At 37.8% G+C, this 18,432-nt stretch overlaps 1 long non-coding RNA gene across 3 annotated transcripts in view; it reads left to right on the forward strand.

Moving 5' to 3' along the window:
* LOC143167147 (uncharacterized) overlaps positions 1-18,432 on the forward strand; it is a 190,216-nt gene that overhangs the window by 134,371 nt on the left and 37,413 nt on the right. For all 3 annotated transcript variants that reach the window (XR_012996504.1, XR_012996507.1, XR_012996508.1), the window contains one exon: positions 14,824-14,889. This is a non-coding gene — a long non-coding RNA (uncharacterized LOC143167147). The remainder of the gene's footprint in view (positions 1-14,823; positions 14,890-18,432) is intronic.

An 18,432-nucleotide genomic window follows, 5' to 3' on the forward strand; every position in this document is an offset into this window, starting at 1 on the left:
AGGGTTGCCATTTGATCCATGAAGGTTGGTATCTATTTCAAGACTAGTTCAGTCTGACAGACTGTTAAAAGGTATAACAACCTATAAAAAAAGGCCAGAGTTTTTGACTATTGGATTTTAAACAACCCAATATTTAATTTGGAAGGGAACAAAGTTTCCAAAATATAGTATCTTTATAGCTCTTCTGGGAGATTATTGCCAGGGCAGAAGGAGTTTTAGAGAACCCTCCCTTTGGTAAACACTACTGTGCGCAACAAGGATTGCTGGTACCTGGGCAACCTGCGACCTTGTGTGCTAATTAAGTGATGCTGGGGAGATACCTAGAAAACCTGCGTTCAGAATATACTCAAAGTGAGTATTAAAGGGAGAATAGGCAAACGTAATTAAGCTAAAAAATAAAACTCTGTTCAGTACACGGAAAAAGCAAGAAGCTGAAAATATATAAACAGTCAGGGGCTGAGAAGCCTCTAAAAATAATCAAACGCAAGCTAGAAGACTATAGTAAAAAAGTATCAAAAACCAGTTGAAGATACTCTTTCTATCGAATTTAAAAGGAATTTTGTATTTCAAAAACCTCTGCAATTCTGATATACTTTTGTGTCAATTTCTGCAGTAAGGTCCAAGAAAATTCTGTTTTTAAAGTAATTGTTTAAATGAACAAAGGAGTTTCTGAAGAAAATCTTAAATAATAAATATATTTAAAATATCTGTGCACAGTATGTGTTTAAGAAATGCCCAACTAATTAAATAGATAATTCTTCATCGATATGAGACTTTAAAATTTCTTGATCATTTAATTTTAATCCATGTCTAACTACTTACAATTCTGTCATCTGCAAAAATGGGTCTGAAGCACGTTGAGAACAGGATCTCCTTGCATTGTTTTTATTTTGTGTCACAGGTTATTTTGTAAATGTTGCAACTGTCTTTCTCATGGCCATTACAGAGTTCTGAGTTATGTCACATAGCAAATGGATGTTTCATTTTGCAACTTTTTCTTTAACTGGAAAGAGCACAGCATTTGAAATCCCAGTGTTCATCCTACTAAATACTTTAATTCGGAAAACAATGCAGGGCTTGAATTTGGACCCAGATGTCATATAAAAATTGTGCTGGATTTTTACCTAAATCAGTTTATGCTGAATAATCTTGTTTTCACAAATCCTGGAAAGGCAAAGCTACGTACTTTCTTAGTTGTAATAGGCATTATTTACTGCTTTGAGTGACATGAGATATTTAAGAGTTCAAATAAGTAATTTGTAACTTTTAGGGGAAAAATATCGATAGTCCAGCTCGACTCAGACTATAGGTGGACAAGGTATTCACATCCGGGCATATTATCAACAGGCAGATGCCTCTGTTGTTAAGCATTGTACGTGAATAGTACCTCCAGGAACTCACAGTATAACCTTACCTGAAACTTGTATGGTTGCTGCCTAAACATTTTTGCAAACTTTATGATTTACATTGCACAACTTGACATCAGGAGCAGAATCTGCTTTCTTGAAGAGCAGAGCTCTTAATTTGCAGCAATTTATCCTTCCTCTCCAGAAGTGAGTATTCTGACAGTAGCAGTTTCTTACAGTACTGTGGGGACGATGCCACAAGCAGAAAACAAGGGGTTACTTATCAGCTAAATAACTCTAATTTTTTATAACACCCACAGATCCATACTAGTCTCTCCTATGTCCTCTGCTCCAGAACCTAATTCCAAGGAGGGCTTCATGAGAGAGAGAAAGGGTGTGAGAGAGGTGAAGCATTTACTCTGTCATACACTGTACTCAAGAGAGAAATACACGCGTTTCCCTGCCAAGCAATATTTTCACAAGGGTTCTTTGACTACATATGTGTCTGTGTGTACACACACACTGTCGTATCTACAGAGTAGCTCAGGATGAGCCATGCACCTGTAGAATAGGAGTTACTGTTAGTAAGTAACTCCATAATATCAAAAGTAAATAAGGGGCTTGATCACATCACGTTGACTGAAAAAGTACTAACTTTTTGGGAGGAGTTGCCAAAATAAAGAGATTAAATAGTTTATTATAAATGAGTTTGAGATGCATAATTTTTCTTCCATAGGGAAAAAAAAAATGTTTTCAGAATGAAAATCACAAAAGGAGGTTTGAATGAAATAGTGTTGGGGTAGAAAGTCTTATTTGGCAAAAATGTTATTTCCTATGATAAATTTCGTTTACAAATACTTAGTGATTAGGATTTACATTATGACTGACAATGTATACAAATACTATATTCATTTTCTTTTTCGTTATTAGGTACTTGTAGTATGTTGCCACATCTTTTGAGAGCAAAGCAGTACTTATGCTTATTTATTTAGATTGTTGGGGTATCCTGGGCTCTTCGTTAGGCATCGAGAGATCTATTTATGTCCTGAACAAGAAAGATTGCTGGTACCATTGAAGACAGACAAAAATGGACAAATGGGGATGAAGTTCAGGGAAATGAGTAGGCACTATTCGTGATGAAAGCAACTTTTTGCCAGGTAGATAAGGAGGAAATTTATTAGGAGATCCCCAACATATATATAGGAGGAGCCACTTGACTATTTATTTGAAACTGCTACAAGTTGTCAGTAGATACCAGCATAAGATAATGGTCTGAGGTGGACGATGACATATTGATGGATGTTTTGGTTCATCTTAATGTTATATGTTACTGTTTAGGTCATCTCAAAAGACATCAATAAAGTATAGGAGTTTTACTGCACTAGTTTTTTTATGTTTACGTAATTAAAATCAGCATCTGTTATAGGTGGCTTTGTTTTCAAGGCTCCCATACTCAAGTTCTGCATGCTTGCTTATATTGTTATGGATGGTTCCCCTAATTTCAGTGAGAAGGCTAATTGTAGTAGAGATGAATACAAGTGTAAGAGTTTGCATGATAAAGGCCTAGAGACATTATACAGATCCATTCCTCTCCCAGAGCATGGAAATAAAAGGTTCATCACTGGACATACTGGATTAAGGACATGGTTACTACATGCTTTGTGCACAACATTACATTCTATCGAGTATATATTGTACAAATTCATATAGGAAATTGGCATTCTCTGTGAAAACTTATTTCTCTTAAATTCACAATCCCATGGCTGTTATTAATCCTCTGAGGACAGAACTAGATTCCGTTTGCAGAACTTAACTGCATTTTAACTAACGGGACTGTTTTCTGCATGTTGCATTCTGCTTCTCTCCTGCTCGATAAAAGCTATCCAGAAATGCATTCCAGAAATCTGGTTGCTTGGTTTCATGCTCTGCAAGCATCAGTTACCATAGTGTTTTAGAAAAATACCTTTCCAGGAAGCAGATACATAATCAAATATAGTCCACTGAAGTTGTGCTGAATGAACCATCTGTTAACAAATTGAAAGTAACGTATTTGTAGATTAAATGATCAGTAACCTTTAATTTCCTGTTACAGTTGGAGAAATATAAAAAAGAGGACATGAGAATATCTTCAGAAGCATCCCTTTACGTACCCTGAAGCTGCCTACCCTTTGAATGTACTTCATTACAAATGTCTTGTGACAGTTTTATAAACTGACCCTCTTCAAGAACCAAGTCTTTCTGGAAAGCAAACCAGACAGTTCCCTCCACCTAGACTATGCACGTTTCTGTAGATACTCTACTTCTGAGCCACAGGAACAATTAACGCCTCCTGGTTATTAAGCCAGGATGTGCCCAGTACTGATCAAAAAGCGTTATATTCATATCGGATCACTCTTGTTCAAAGGTTGCTTTACATGTTGTTGTTGTAATAAAAAAATCCAGATTCTTGTCTTTGATCCCAAAGAACTAGGCATTATACAAATTCAAAGTAAAATCCCTTTAATGTCCCTAAGTCCATACAACCTATGTAAACATCTACTAGTAGTTCAGAACTCCGGGAAGATGTTGAAACAGGACTGAAGTACTCTTGTCTCAATTTGAAATAAGAAATAAAGGCCTTCTGCTTATTACTAGGAAAGATAAAAACACCTTCTAGGTGCATGACCCTTGTTGGTCCTCTGAAATCTCCTTTGTGCTGTTCAGGCATTCAGTATTGAGAATTTCAAACCAGTAACTAACAGGCTATGCTATCTGCTTTTGTTTAATGGTTCAGCATATTTCAGGTTCTCCAGTAATCATTCTGTGCTTATTTATAATACGTCACCCTTTGTCCAAGTCTGCAGCTTTGGCTGTCAAGTGTGAACTAGTGCCATCTCTTAAGCTCAAGTGTGTTTTCATCTACTCTATGGTAATATTGGCTGTGGTGTGGCTCCTGTCTTCCCATCAAGAAAATAATTTGATGTTAACATGAAATTCACAGTGTTACATATTCGCTGGGGCAGCAGATATATGTAATATCATGAAATTCAATGAGCTGTGAAGTCACGAATCATATGAATTCATGTATCATTACTAAATCTGTGCATTGCTGAATTCATTTATTGAATATGTAGACATAATGTTTGGTATTTATTTTCTACGTAGCTATTCAGGATTTTCTGAGAAAATGTTCTTAATTAATTTGACAAATCAAAACTTTGGGACAATAATTCTTTCTTTTTAGGAAAATTTTAATTGCAAATGTTTTCTCCAGTACGGAACTTAATTCTGATAAAGATGAATAATGATCAAGTAACCAAGGATCTGGTAGCTAAGATACTCAACCAATTGCATGAAAGCTCATCTCAGTGCTGAGTTGAGTGCCCTGTGCTGGTAAGCTGTGAAAAGTCTCATGGAAGGAAGTCTGGTTGTACACAGGAATATTACCAAAATGTGTAGGACAAAAACTAAAGAAATGCCCTTATGTGATTGCACAATGTGAATTTCACATAGATAGTGTGGAACTGTAATTTGATAAAGATTTTGAGTTATGTGTGCTCTAAATCTTCTGAAAAGCAAGCTGATATAATTAGTAGCGCTTTACTCAGAACATGAGTTTTCCATTATTCCTGTGAGTTATCGCTTCCAAATAACACAATATCTCTTCTGTGATGACACCAACCAGCCATAGTGTGCCTTTTTGTTTGTTTGATTTTGTCAGAAAATGTCGATAAATTGAAATTCATTAGCACCATTTCCTTTTGGAAAAAAATATTGGAAAAGTGCATTGTGAAAGAACCTGCCTAGACATTTTCAACAACCAAAGTTCGTTTTTTGTATTTCAAATAACTTTTCAGGCCTGTAACCTATATTTATTTTATAAATAGTTCCCCTACCCACAATTCAATAACCTGTAAATTATACATGTATAGTGGAAGCAGGAGTTAAGATCCAGAGTCCTCTCTCCCCTGCCTTTGATCACTCATAGCCTGCTCAATCTTCTGAGAAGGCTCCATGCCTTTGATCTCCTCTGCCTCCGTCTCTATGTTGTTCAGGTTATGTGAGGATGTTGATTATTTTTAAGTGTAGGTTTTACTCACAAATTAGTGCCAATTCAAACTAAAAAAATTGAAAGAGTAGCCACTTGTACTAAAATTACTGAAGAAGTCAAAATCTAGAATGAATATTTAAAACATTTCAATGTACAAAGTGTTAATTGCTCCAATATAAAAGTACTTAAAAATCTAGATTTGAAGGTTTGTGCTGTTTGGAGTGAGATTATTTTGCAGACTCAAAAATTCACAGTAGGGAAATTGAAAAGTGGGATATAGAAAACTGTTTCCTATCGAGTTTTAATCATTTTTGCTTCAAAACTAATTGATCCTTTAGTCTGCTGAATCAAAAACACACCTTACATTGGGCTATAATGCACATGTTCTTTCTTTTCAACTTAGAGTTATGACCTGACCAGCTTTTTTTTGGCTAACAGAACTCAACCTGCTAAGAATGTAACCCAGCAAAATGCACGAACAGGCCCCATATTTTTGTAATTAAACTACCAAAATGTGTGGGGTGTGTTTGGATATGTGTATATATATACCTGCCTGCAAAACATTCTGATGTTTTGGAAAGTACTGTCCAGGTTTCTAGGAATATAAGGACCTAAAGACATATGTAACTTCCTTCCTGAAATTATTAAGAATGTTTCAAAAATACTTGTTTTCTCTCTTTGCCATGAGCAGTGAACTGTGCCATATTGAGGTGTGAGACTGTAGTCAGTTATAGCAGCCGGGGGATAGGTGACATACAGCACGTGTTCTACTGAAGGCTACTTTTGGCTCAAGGCAGCTAAGCAAAATGCTCCTCTTAAATAACATTGCATAAGATCTTAAGTTCTGAGCAGCCAGGATTCACACAGGGTCATATGGGAAAGGTATGCAGTAAAAACATAAAAACTGTTTATCACATGATTGAGAAATCAATGGTACGAAGAATGCGGCATCCTTTTTATTCCCGGTTTATATTCAGATTGAGTCCTAGGAAAAATAAGTAGCCTTGGAGGACCCTTGCTACACAACCTGCTGGACAGTAAAGAACAGAAAGCCATCTGCACTTTCCGCTGGGTTATGTCTGTGCAATCCCAGACCCATGAGGATTTTTCATTCTGAAGCTTGGGAGAGGATTGCTGTTGTGAAGGTGTCCCCTATATGTAGGCGTGCAACTCAACTAAGCACTGCAGCAGCTTTTGAAGGGGAGTATTGGGATGGGAGTTACACTGGGGCAGGTCGAGGCATTAAGCATGCTGCTAAATCAGGAATTAATAAAACAGTTTCTGGCTTCAATTCTGGCTATACTTGTCTTGAAGAGATGGTAGGGAAAGAAGTTGACATTGCTATATTTATCACAAGTAGAAGGCGTGCAAGGAATTATTTGTTGTTTACTCTCCTTGCTAGCTAATTCTCTGTGTTTACTGTCCTCCTACTCTAGTGACCAGGAACTAGATCAAGGTATCTTCAGATTTTAGTTTTCAAAGATAGTGGTCAAGTTGGTGCAAACTGTGTAGGTGGTATTTAGTAATTATCTAATTCAAGGTAGTACTTATGATTCAGTGCAGTGTACTTAAGGCTGAGCAATGTCAGGTATTCTATGCTTTATACCGTAATGATAAATTGTTTATGAAAACAAGTTCATCTTTGGTACCTTTGGCTCTAGAAGTGGAAAAAACATCTAATTGCCATACTACTTAGGCATTTCTAAGAGTGATGTGCTAAAAGCTTTTAAATTCGGGAAAAAATAGATGCTTCAGATTTTTTCGTCTGATGAATGGTGATGATAGTGCCCAGTTGTATTTGCACTTAGACCTGCAGGAGACAAATGAGGTAAAGAGAATGTAAGAAGTGTTTTTCTATGTCGAAGACTTGGTATATGTGAGTGGATTGAATGTTGTACCTCTTCCTCTGAACTTATTTAATGTTTCTGGAGTGACAGTGGTGAAATAAATGGGGACTGAAACGAATATGCTGAAGGAAATGTCTATGGCAAAGCTCTTCCTATCATCAGGTTTGGTTTGATATTTCATAACACCACAGCATTTTTACCTGTCTGAGGTACTCTCTCTACTATCCTTTTGTGCCTGAATGATCACCCGTAAAAACCTAAGTTTTTTTAAGAAACGGGGAATAGCCATAGAGCCTGGCTTTTGCTTGGGCCTTGCTATGGGCTCCTCTCAGAACCAGCCCTCCTCTGGCACTGCAGCCATGCTGCTTATTCTACCACAACTGTGCTTCCCTGTGAAGAACAGAAAGGGGGGTCCTGTTTGCAGTGGGTGATTTTTTTATACTGTGGAATAGTTATTGGAAAATGCTCATCTGAATTTTCCGTAGCTGTTTCAATTCATTATATTTGCACCCTTTGCTATTTATGAATATCTGCACTCTTAAGGGAATAGCTGATCTTCTTAAAACATCTGTGAAGAAGGCTTTTCTTGTGTGAACAAGAGTATTGGCTGTGCATTACTCAGTTGCTATTTATTTTTAAAGATTTTCTTTCTCCGGTAGCAAAGCAGAAAGAAGGTTGTGAAGTTCAGGTACCCAGCCATACAGCCAAAGTGTCCAAAAGTTAAATAAGTTTCAGGTAACACAGTGAAAAGTTTAGAGGAGAAGGAACTTAAAGCAAGATTGTTCATGAAAATTTCAGAAAGGGGAAAATTACAGTTAAATTTATGATGAATGACATCTCTGGCTCTTACCATAGAGCATCTTGCTTAAGTCTCTTAATTCGGTGCTGTTAACCTTAAGGCAGGAAAAAAGGGAAGGCACAGTGCCATTTGAAGATAAAATGAAAGCAGCAAGCAGATGATAACTTTTCATTTGCATGCATTTTACAAATAATTTTTGTTACCTTTATATACTAGGGCCTTTGAGAATGTGGTCTGCAGAGCAAGACCATTTTATTGTGAAATGTTATGCCATGCAATATAGTACATTAAAGTTATCCAGAAATGTGTAATATGTCCAGCACTTGCATGTCCTCTTCACTTTGTGTGTTTTCAACTTTTAACTTGTAGTAACTACAGTGGCGTACTTGCTAGTTTTGTTTTTGTGTTCAAGAACAACCATGTGAGAGAGCAGCGATTCCCTTCCTCCCTCTCTTCCTCTCCTTTCACTCCGAGAGCGTTGCTGTGTTTCTTCCCCGTTCTCTCTCAGCTTTTCTCTCATGTCTTGTGTGGGTTGCTGTCGCCAGGGAAGGCTCCGATTTTTCCTTTCCAGTTAGTTTGCAAACTGCCCATTAAGCTGAGAAGGTCAGGGTGCCGGTTGTCCTGTGGGAGCTGAGTACAGACATGGAAACCATATTCGGCTGTGAGCAGAAACCCTCAGCCCAGCCCAGGTTTCCTGTCCTCTCTGCCTTCCCTTTCCTGCCTCCCGGGTGGAGGAAGGATCAGTGCCCTCTTTTCCCGTGGAGAGGTCGGTCCTGTGCAGCCTTCCTCCACCTGGCCTCCTTGCCTCCTCCAGCCGCGGATGAACAGGGCCAGGCACTCCTGCAGATATGTCTTTTTGGTTCTTTTTGTGTCGCCCTTGTATTAGTTCATAGGCAAAGCACTCTGAGATTCATCTACATCTCTAATTGTTACCGGGCACATATGCAAGTGATTTTTTTAACAGCTTTTTAACATCCTTCTTGAATATTGGTGAGGTGAATACTCGTTATTGAGGGCTAGCCACATGTTGAAGTGTTTTTCTACACAGGAAAATAAAAACGACTGCGTAGGATTCTGTGCCAGTCGTCCCTCAAAAGCTGCTACTCAGACTACCTATTATTTGTAATTAGTGGCAAACACCCTTCTGAGATCTGAAAGTCAGGCTGTTCTCTTGTCCTTTTAACATACCATCACTGATGATAATAGTAGTAAATTTGAACAGGTTATGAATTCATTGTTGTTTAGTTGGAGGTTTCTACTCAGTTCTAATGAAACCATTATTTTCACCATGGTTCAAAATGCACCTGGGCTTGTAGGTTGCACCCTTGTGAGTGGTTCCTTTGAAGACACTGATGTATTGTGGCCTAAATATTTTTATGGTTAATGATAAAACATAAGGTAGAATGAACCGAGCTCGAGTCCCACGTGCCCTGTTGGGGGGGGGGGGGAGGAAATCTGTTCTGATCTGTTGACTCAAATCAATAAGAAAAACTACTAAAATGATAAAAATGGAATCTCAGGTTTCTGTTTCTATGTAATTGTTAATTAAAGACATTTGAATTGGCTTTCTGAGTTTCATGAGCCTGGATAAATGAATTTAGTTTTAAATAATCTCAAAGAGATTATTTAATCTCAAAGATCTTTATGGGAGAATCCACACGTGTCATTTTTATGGCTGAAGCATAACAACACACAGAGTTTGCTCGTGGTCCCTGGAAGTCAGTGCGATCCCTGTGGTCCAAAGCTGTGGGACTATTGTGGCAAGTAGCCGGAGTGACAAGCAGCATTTCCACTTACTGGTGGCACCTAGGCAGCCATCTTTAACTCATAGGGAAAAGAAAAGGGTCTCTGGATTCAAAACCATGCGCATGGCATTTCACTCTGAAAGTCCGTTTGAGAGAGCCTATACCATGTCACCGCATCAGAGGACTTTCCTCTGACTGCTGGCCCTTGAAAAGGTCCAAATCTGGAAAAGAGAGGAACTAAGCCATGGACTGATTTACTGGGGCTGTAGGAAGTTTCTCTTCTGCCAGACAGCTCCCACCAGTTGACCAGAGCGGGGCCGATCCCAGGCGCGCTGGCTCGGCAGACAGAGCAGGGTCGCTTCCATCCCCTGATGTTGTACCCACCACCTCCTCCTGGCCTCTCGCTGCTGCTGGGCCATGGTGGCTGCTCCTTCTCCTGGTCCTCTAGGCCCCACTGGCATCGCCCTTCGTCATCCGGAGCGGTTGCCCCAAGCTCTCTCCTCCTCCCAGCCACGCCTGCCCTCCCCAAAACCCGGGTGCAGGCCTCCAGGGTGCACCAGGAGCAAGGCAGGGGCTGCCCCATGCTGCCGGGCTGCCGCCTGCACCGCCCCAGTCCTAGCCAGGGGTGCAGCCAGCCCCCGCAGCCCTTCGGCTGGTGGACAGCCCCCGGACCTCCCTCCGAGGGCTGCGCTGCCATCGTAACTGTCTTCCTCCACTTCAAAGGCCCCATTCTCACACTTCCTTCCTTCGGTAATGAACCTTCAATTTCCTCCAGGTAAATAAAGTGAAACTGGAAAGAACTGTAAAACAAAACATAAAAGTAGCCGAGCTGGAGAGTTACTGCCCGCAGTGTCCCTGGGAATGGTTTTTCCTGTCCTCCCGCTGCGGTTTCTACCCTGTTGTCTCCCACTTTGTTTGCCCTTCCTTACCATTTTTTATCTGTAAGCTCTTTAGCATGCAACCTCCTCTTCACAGGAGCATTTGTACAGATGCTAATAGGTAGAGAGGCTCCTCCCATGGCTCCATTTTTATTAATGGGAGGATCAGAGAAATTACCACATTTTTAACATCTCTTTTGCAGTAGCTATTAAACTTCATGGTGTAGAAACAGTGAGTGGATTTTTGTTCATTTGTTCACAACGCTGAACTCTGAGATAAATTCTTCTGTACAAGGTTTTTAGGTGCTGTGTTTGTTGCTCAGTAGGCTACATGGTATTTTCATTTGGAGGTGACATTTTACGTGACATTTTACTTTAGAACAATGGATGGGCAAAATCAAAATTTCAGGTCTGTAGCAGAAGAGTTATGTCTATTACTTAGGCTATTTAGTAACTTGCATCTTTTATAAATTCTGCCTGATTGCATCTCTTTTCATGAAATCCAGATTAAATGCATTTTGAAGAAGGGAGGGTGCTGACTGGTCACAAATGTGCTGGTCTGCAAACTTGCAGACCAGCTGTCCTACTCACTAGTGAAGATAAGAGGGCTCAGATGAAGGGGTTTGTGCTGCTGGAAACACAACCAGCTTTCTCAGGAGACTGCTTTGAGGGAGATTGCAGCAATATTGCATCCGCACTGTTACTAGTGGGTATTACCACACACATGTATAATTTGTGCTAGATAAAATCAGGAGGTAATAAAGACAGGTAAAAAGAAGAGGTGAGAGATCTGCTGTGTACTTTTTTTTTTTTTCCCGGGAGCAAAAATGTCCAGGGGATGCCACATTAACTCAGGGAAAAGCAAGTGCTGCTTTAAATCAGAAAACTTGTGTTATACCAAGTGCTTTATTTTGGGAACCATTTCAGTATGTTATGAAGGAAAGTTGCAGACTAGGCATGTTTACTAGACCTTTAATTGCTACATTTAGGAGAAAGGCACTTTTTTTTTTTTCCTCCTTACCCCCCTCCCCTTTTTAACGACAAGAAGCCAGAGTTTGCTGTGCAAATGAAGCAGGCTCTGCAAGAATCAGATTCACTTTGGACGACTCTTCACATTCCTAGTCATCATTACATTAGGCAGCACAATTCCATCTCTGGTTGATGGGCAGAAAAAGTGGGCAGCCTGCCAGGTAGACGTTTCCATGGCTCCCAACCCCCAAAGGTGATGCGTTTTTCAGCTAATTCAATGAAGAGTGGGCTGAACTTTGGGTATAAACTAGACAATAGCTGCCTTCGCAGTATCAGCAGAATGGTTTATGGGAATGCACTCCACATTTGGCAGAGCATCATGTGACCTTACGGCTGAGATTTTGTGATGGTGCCAACGGAGACTTGGAAAGCAGCGCCCGTTCTGACTTTTTTCCTCTTTTCTTACATGGCTCAGAAAATGGTGGATCTTAATACTTGACTTTAGCCAGACTCAGCAAGCGATTGAGCTTTGAAGCACAACTTTGCCTTTATTCTGGCTTTTTTGGCACACCACCAGGAGGCTGTCCCTTTCACGCCTGATAAATTCTGCTTCTTATCTCCAAATAGAAAAAAGAAAGAAAATATAAGCAGAATATTTATACTTCATAACTGCATTTTAAAACTACCTGTTTTATTTTTTTACTGCTGATCTGTAGTTTAGAACAGCCCTCCTGAGTGTCTGAAGGATAAAAGTTGTTTTTTATTTTTCTGGTGTTTTTTTTTTTTCCTTCCTCCTGTTTAATGAACAGGCGTTTGAACTGGGCAAACGGGGCGACAGCATTGAACATGAGATCATTGCAGCATAGTGTAGCAAACTGGCACCCTGCCTTTTCACCCCTTTGCTCCGGCAGATTTGTGCAATCCCCATTTATAAAACCGGCACAGGGGCGAGGTGAATTTTCTGGTCTCTCCCCACCTCTAGTCCTGTGCAGGCATTTGCGGCAAGGATTGGTGCAGCTTTTGCGCAGTGCTTTGTGCCTGGAATTCCGAGAAGAGCGAGAGAGAGAGAAGACAGGCATCCTGGTCTTCTTCCGAGAAAGAACAGGAGCCCTAAGAAGAAGAAACAGATCTGAGTTTGTCCTACATACAAGAGTGCAGAAAAAAAAAAAAAGTGACTCTCCTGCTTCCAAAAAAAAAAAAATCTGGCATGTTTCACTACAGAGACATCAGGATGTGTTAGAGCTTCTTAAAACAGTGTAACAAAATGAGCCTAGGAGATTGATTCTTTTAGTAAAAAAAACAAAAAAAAAGAAAGAAGGAATGAATTTTTTGTTTGTTTGGTTGGTTTTTTTTTCACTATTGCTTATATAGCAGTATTTGGCACTGGGTGAAAACGTACCTTTCATATCAGGTATAGCTTCTTTTTCTTTTTTTCCTCTTTTTCTTTTTTTAAGCCGTTTTAAACATGTTGTTTTGAAACTGAGTCCTTGTGTATTAATTTTAACGTAGTCAGCTGTTCACACTTTTTAAAACTAACTTTTTGGGGGTGTGTTTGATCTAATACTGCTAAAAATAGAAAGTAAACAAAAAATCGAGGGTCTATAGAAATAAATGGTTAGGCACATTTTGTCTTAGCTAAGCACTGGAGTGATGCAAAGACCTTAATGTTACATTTATTCAGTCTAAGCTTTGGTTATCTCTAAGAAAGTTGTGGGTATTTAGATCTGGTTGCTAAGGAAAGTAAATTCTTTTTTTATAGTGTGACTCATGCTTTCAGTTTCTAAAGAGGGGAAGAAAAAAAAAAAAAAACGTATTAAACTGTAGGAAAGGATCGCGCTTGTAGCCAGTATATTAAAGTTATTATTGAGTTAATTCACATATGAGTTTCTTACAATTTGTATCTAAATCTATTACGAAGAAATCAGTGTAATAAGCACTGGCATAAAAGGCACATTATTGGGACATTCATGAAGTAAGCCTGGTTTGCAGCTAGTAACAGTGACTATTTTAAGATGTTTGGTGAAGCAGCACTTGTCCAGGAATAGCTGAAAACAGTATTTAAGATATCCGTTCAGAATGTTTGTGATAAGTGCATGCAGAGTTAAAGTAAGTTTTGACTATATGACGCTTTAGTAGAGCCTTTTTCTTAAAGCATTTGTCTGTCTGTTGTAACGTATTACTAGGCAATTAGAAGAATGTGTAACAAAATTCATTCTGACTGACAGATTTTGAAAAGCTCAGCCAAATTGGTGTTTTATGTATTTTGGATTTTTTTTTTAATATTTTCCTAGCCTTTTTAATTTATGTTAAAAATACAGATGTCCTCAACTAGAAATTACTTTGAAACTTACAGTGTCTTTTTCATCAGAAACTCTGATATTTTTTTCAAAATGTTCATGATAGCTGTTTGTCTAATAAAAAGCTTTATAAATATATTATGAGTTTAAAAATAGAATTGTTTTAACCTGTGCTTCACTTTTTATACATTACTGATTAGACAGTAACTTCTAAGATTATATGCTAATTTTGCCACCATATATTTTTGTTGTTCTGCAATGAATTCTGGGAAATTGGTGAATGGAGACCTTATGTATATGACACATATACCTCCATTCACCCATTTTGTACCAGAAAGTGTTTCTTAGATTTATGGTGATACTGCTCTCCTCAATAGTTTTGTTAGAATAATTACGTATGTCATTAGTACCTAAGTCTGTTGAGAAACCAAGGCTTCTTGCATTGGCTTAAAAGAACTTTTTAAATTTCTATATCTGATCATAGTAATTACATCTTTTTCCTTTTTTTTTTTTTTTGCTGTAAAGTTTTGCAAACATTTCTTGATTTAAGCCATTTAGTTTATCCCAGTATTTTTATGAAGTTCCATACCAAACTACCTCATTGTATGCACTATTTGATAAAAACTATTTATTTTTGTTAAACATGTTCCTTCCCTTCTGGAATTCATAATAAAAATAAAATATTTGTGGGGTGAAAAAAGACTAGGAAATACTAAATGAAGTAGTCCCTTTGCCAAAGTGTGTGTGTTCACAGCATGTCTTCCCATGGCCCTGAGAGGGGCGTCAGCAGTGTGTCGGGTTTATATCTTAAAAGCATGATTACTAATTTTGTGTATGTTTCATGTTGTTCTGAAAACACTTTACATAAAACAGATATTTCAAAATCTTTCTCTCAATTCTTTTTTATTTTAGTAAAAGAAAAAAAATTAAAATGAAAAAGGAAACTGAAGAAGTTAATTATACCAGAATTCAGCGAAGGTAATACAGTGATCTTAAATATTTTTTTTGTTAAAAAATAAAGTTAATGGCAAGAACATGAAGCAGGTTAGCTTTAAAAGAATTTCTTTCCTTAAGAGAGCCTACAAATGTAATTTCACAAATACTTATTAAACTTTTGTTCTGATTACTTTCTGTTGGGAATATTGCAGTTTGGGTAGACTTTATACTGTATGTTTCCATGAAGCTTTAGAATGAATTGAAAGATCAATACATAACTTGTTCTTTTGTTATGCCTAGTATATAGCACATATATATTTACTAATATATTTATATTACTAGTATATTTATAGTACATATATCTATTTGCTAGTATATAACTATAATGCAGTGACGAATTATTTTTGAAATGTGGAATATCTATTCTATTCACACAAAAAAAAAGAGAAAGAAAATCAGAGAAACAATTTTATAGCACTTATTACAGTCATTCAGTAAATTTTATATGCATTCTTATTTCTGATACTAAGATAACTATTTTAGTTTGAGTTCTTGTCTTACATATTCTATCTCCTCAGTGTCAGCAGAAAACAATTATAAAAATATCATTCCTTCTGAATGCTGAAGTGTTGTATATAAAGTGAAAGCAGGTTTAAAACAGACTGTTCTAGAAAATAAATTAAAATTATTTTAAAATGCAAAAGGGTACGCTTGAACGTGCAAGATTTAATCCACTAAGTTAAAAAATAAAAGAAAAAAATAAAGGTCATTTACGAATGCTCAGCTGTCATTACTGAACTAGAAATACATGTTTCAGTCTGCAAGAAAATGAAGCATTGCCCTGATTCCAAAACTCTGTTACTGGCAGCACTCATTCTCTTGAAAGGAGTTTTGCCTGACTAGCAATGGCAGAATTAGGCCTTCAGTGGGAACTAGTGGAAGGCAGGCATTAAAATCTTATTTGGATACAGATTTCAGTAACCCACTAAAATCATAAGAGACCTTTCTATAGCACCTGGTTTTAAAATTATACCTGCTTCTTATCCCTGTATTTTACGAATGCATTTGTGGCTATATTGATACAAGTTATTCTAATGTGTCAGATACTATGCTTAAAGATGCAATATTTATCAATGGTTTCATTTAGAATATGTAAGTTATAAAACTGTATCTGTGTCTCACCTTTCTGAATTACTGGTTATTGCTTCAAAGGACCTGTTTTCTGTCTGTTGCGTAGGACACACTACATTCAGTGCGTGATAATTTCTGTCGTACTGCTTGCCGGTCACAAGAAGAGAGTATTTGTTGTAGGAGTTAACCCTGAAGTTTTGCAAGATTGCGTTTCTACTTGCATTCTTATTATTAGGGACTAGCATTGATGGGAGGATTAGTGAATAAAATATACAAATTAACTGCTTCGATTAATAGGTGTTGTTTAATCAACAAGTTATTGTCAAGCAGTACTTAGATGCCCTGTAATATGAAGAAATAGCTAAGCAGTCTTTAAAATGTTGTACAGGAGCTGCACTCCAGTGTGCCTCATTGCTTTTCAGATTTGGTGGGGTGATTTTTATTTTGCGTTGTAGTACATGATATGAGCTCAGACACAAAGGACAAACCTGTATTGTTCACTTCTATGTCACGTCCAATTATGGATTCCAGTCTTGCCTGCTGTGTGCATGCTATAGTCAGATGCAAGTTGTTGGGAGTTGAGAGTTCATTGGTAAGGCAAAGTGTGCGCAAATGGACATTAATTCCTGCTGAAGACAAAACAATGTTGTGCCGTCGATCTGTAAAAAAAGTGGTTTTTCTTCCTTTTTCAAAAAACAAACTAGTTATAAGTCTTTGGCTTGTTCGGTGCATCCACCATTTATGCAGTTAAGTTTAAAGTAGCCTTCTTTGCAATAGATGGTAATATTTTTACTCTTAAATACTCGTTACATTGATTCATATGTTTGTTTGTTTAAAGTCTCTGCGTCTCACTTTAAAAGGAAAATGCTAATCAACGATGCCAATTGGCATAAACCCGTAGATCCGATCTTGTGTTGAAACGTACTGCACAAGCTCGCTTCTATGGGTCTGTGTCAGTATGGTGATCTGGCAAAAGTTTATGTAGCACGCAATGCAGTGGTATTTGACAACAAGCCCAAGTGACTGTACAAAACTATATATTGTTTTTGGAATGCTTCTCTTGTCCTTTGCCTTATCTTCAAACTTGATTAAGTGATTTTTTTCTTTTATCGGTTGCTTTAAGCACCTTTGGCTTAATATCTTATTAAAATTTACAAAGAGATGTGAGGGAATTGTAGGGTTTCCAGTGAGGGAGAGTAGGATATACCATTTGCTGGCTTTATTAAATATACCGTTACATGATATTACATTCAAAAAATGTAGAAAAAACAAGACGAGATTTATATTTTATTTTTATTGTAAAATAAGACCAAATGGTCATTTCTTTCCAGAAATGTAGTTGGACTTGCACCATTCCTATCAAATATGTATGTATATATATACACATAAAACTCACATGTATGTATCTTTATACACATGAAACAGGATAGAACAGAAATTCTACCTCTGCAGTAGAAAAATCTATCTAAGAATATGCCTTATCGTCTGAAAAGTGGGGAATAACTGCAGTTGAAAGCCTACCCCCATGGGAAATATATAAGCCTGTGGCTGCTGTCACATTTCAAAGAAAGGCTGAAGAAGTGAAGAAGACTTTATGGTCACCGTCGGAAGCTGTGTGCATCCGGGTTGAGGTAGTAGGTTGTATGGTTTAGAGTTACACCCTGGGAGTTAACTGTACAACCTTCTAGCTTTCCTTGGAGCACACTTGAGCCATCGAGGAATTCATCACCACTTTAATATGATCAGGGAAAGTATGCAAAAAGGTATTGTGTCATGGCTGTACATAATAATCACTCTGAGGCTTTATTGATGTTGAAATAGTCCTGATTACTTGATTATTTCACTTACTTCCTGTTATGAACAATGCTAACATGTTGTCTTAATGGACTGTGACTACGTACTGCAGACATTTAAGGAAAGACTGATGATGATTTTAATTCCATTAACAGGAAAGCTTTAAAAGTTTATTTTGATTTATAAATTCAGAAAAATATCAAGTATTTAACGCTTTATTCTTTCTTCATAGAAATAGCTTATCCTACACAGTTGATTTTTGTCGCTGTTGTTATATAGGTGCACATTCTTTTTTTAAAGGGAAAACCCCAAATTATTCTGTCCTTATAATACTTTCCAAAAAATATTGCATGCTGCTACTCGGATAGCGGCGGGCAGTGTTACAAGTTGATCCTGATCTTCCCTGGATTTATGATATTCTTTCTTTGTGCCTGCACAACTCAGTGTTACGAACACAGATCCAAATGACCTGCAGCCCTGCCTGTGTTTCCACCGTGTCGTGATTCATGTGCTGCTCAGCCTAATCCCGCTCTGGGGTCTCAGCATCCATGTCCTTACACAGCATGTCAGCCTGACCCTGACCCACGATACCCTTGTCATTTTTGGCCCTGACTGAAGTTCTGACGCATCTTCCTAACTCAGTAAGACTTGGAGAAGTCA

This window comes from Aptenodytes patagonicus, chromosome 1, assembly GCF_965638725.1.
Source record: "Aptenodytes patagonicus chromosome 1, bAptPat1.pri.cur, whole genome shotgun sequence".
Taxonomy (NCBI): Eukaryota; Metazoa; Chordata; class Aves; order Sphenisciformes; family Spheniscidae; genus Aptenodytes; species Aptenodytes patagonicus.